Genomic DNA, 2,837 nt, shown 5'->3' with positions numbered 1-2,837 from the left:
AGATCCACAACCAATGTGTACGTCTTTTCTTTTTAATGAATCAGGCCCCTTCAGAAGAGAGGTTTGATTTTTCCTGTATCACTGTTAATACTAATGTGGAGATTTAAGCTGGAGGGAAAGCCAACCACTAAAAGCCATGACTCTACAAATATTAATGTATTATTTAAATATATTATTTCCAGTAGAGTAATTCATATGCCTTACTATGTGACTTGACTTTTAAAATACTGAGCTACCCCTAATTCTCCCACTCGGACCTTTTATTTAAAGCAGATTCATTTCTAAAAGCAATAGCCATTTACAACAAAAAAATATTTCTGTATATCTGTTATGAGTAATTACGGTATTTTTTTTTAAAATGTCTGTGCTCACTAGTTTTATTTATCACAGAAGAAGGAAGCTGAGAGACCAGCGTCAAATCCTCGACTTGTATTAACTCTGGGGAAAGTGGTGATTTAGGGGGCTTTATACACCCAGAAGAATCTCCAGATTCTTGTTTGCATTTCTTGCTGCGAGCCTTTCCTGAAGACAAAGTTGAGGAAAACAGTGCAGGTTTCTGAATGTTGGCAGAACAGCTAATATCAGCTTCATTTTTTTTCTGACTTTGTGGTTTAGGTGAAATCTCCTGAATAAATAATAAAAAATTGATACTTTTATTTCAGTTTCTTCGCTGTAGTTCTTGTATTCTATTTTGTTCTTTTTAAAAGCAACTTTACTATTCAAAACACATTTTAAAACAACATTATTTTCAGTACAAATGAAAACTACTTAAAATGCACCACATTAAACTTTTTTTTTTTAAAGGAGCACTATCAATTATTTTCAGTGTTCAGAACTCCCTCATTTCTTACTATTTGAAATACCTGCAAAAAGCCTGAAAAAATATTTTTCCTCTATTCCCATTTTAAAAATTTACCAAGTCTTCTTAGTTTCTCTCTTTCATCTTCAGTACACCAGGACTGTCAGAAGCATCTCAAAGCACAACTTGGAGAACACTTGTTACAAGCTTGAATACATACACTGATCTACAACCACAGAATATCTCAAGTTGGAAGCGACCCATCAGGATCACTGAGTCCAACTCCCCACTCCTCGCAGGACTACCCAAAACTAAACCATATGACTGAGAGCATGGTCCAGACACTCCTTGAACTCTGACAGGTTTTTGTACTGCTATTGAGTAAAGCAATCCTTGTTCAGAGGATTGCAGTTCTAAAAAAAGTTGCCAAGATTTTCCCTTCAGCCACTTCCCTGACCACAGGAAAAAAAAAAAAAATTAAAAAGTACCTCAGGAAAACCTTGTTTAACACAATTTTATTTTTAGAGTAGAACCTGAAAAAGTTAATAATGCTCCTTTAAGGAATATCTGAAAACAATAAAAGGTTCCCAAATACTGAACACACTCGCACACAACCCCTTTCAGTGCTGGGAGTCTGGATTTCACCACATTATATGTTTGTGCAAATACATGAAGAAATCACAACTTCTAGCACCACAGGGTTAAACAGATTGCTAACTGTTGGGGAGAAATGAGCAGATAAAGAGTTAAAACACGTTTTGATAAAATGCAGCTTTCCAATTTCATCAATTTTCATCCTTCTTAACACACGTCCTGAAGTACTATCTTTAGACAATTAGCATGCACTGACAGACATTAGCATTTTAGTTTTTTAACTGGAAATTCTTCTTACTTTACTGAACAAACTGTGCATGTGTCACAGCTTGCCCAATAATGGCAAACTGCAATATCTGAGCATAATTTCTTAAACCTGTCCTCTTTCTTGTCCCGGTTACATCACACAGTATAGTACCATCTAAGAAAACCATAGCTAACAAAGTAGAAAGATATTTCTAGAATGTGTGCACCACTTTATCCAAACTGAAAACATCAGATCTCTGAAGATTTGAGGGTATTACTAGGTTTTGTTACAAATTACGATTTTATTTGCCACTGGAACTTTCCACGTTCCAATAGAAAAAAAAAAAAAAAAAAAAAAAAGGGCAAAACAAAAAACCAAAGTGCACATTCGGTGTTTGTAAAAGGGCACCCCTCAATGCTACACGAATAGCTTGCTGGAATAATCATGTAAAAATCCGATGCAAAACATCCCATTCAGCAGACATCAGTTCTGCCTTGAAGAACTCAGTTACACACGTACTAAGCGCAGTTTATTCATTTAAATAAAATATTCCATGAACTGTTGAGTATACCTATGCTGGTTATGAGAGGCATTACCAGAAATTAATTAGAGCCGTAACTTGTAAATAAACAATTTTATTGTTCATCTTCACAGATGTGAAAGACATTACTACAGCATCCATTACTTTCAAATTACAAAGTTATTTAAACAAGATTAAAAAAATTAAATTAATATTTTGATAAGGTGCTTAACCTCTTAACAGGACAAATTAACATTAAAAACCTTAATGAATTCATGTTATTTATCTAATCAGGTCTTGGTCAAAAGGAAATATAACATGACATACCCTAATACAGTTAAATAAACTACTGTATCTGTAACTAATCATCTGAGGTTTTGGGCTCAAGACAACTGTAAACTAAAAATATATAAATATAAATAAAATAAACTTCCATCAACAGAGTCAGTTTTCGGCTACTGGCCTGAATACTTCTACTTCATTATTAAAAAACCTACAAGATATTTTACGCATTCAATTTTATAGCAGTGGCAGACAAAACCTCTAAGAAATGTCAGCTTTGCTATTGGAAAACTTTTTGGGGAGGTTTATAACTCGGCCATTTTAATCTGAATTTGGGCAGAAACTTAGCTTTAAGCTCAAAAATTTTCCTCCCCACAGTTAATAATTTACATCTT

Source organism: Pterocles gutturalis, unplaced genomic scaffold (genome assembly GCF_000699245.1).
Source record: "Pterocles gutturalis isolate BGI_N339 unplaced genomic scaffold, ASM69924v1 scaffold34315, whole genome shotgun sequence".
In the NCBI taxonomy this organism is placed as follows: Eukaryota; Metazoa; Chordata; class Aves; order Pterocliformes; family Pteroclidae; genus Pterocles; species Pterocles gutturalis.
This window is presented reverse-complemented; position numbering follows the sequence as displayed.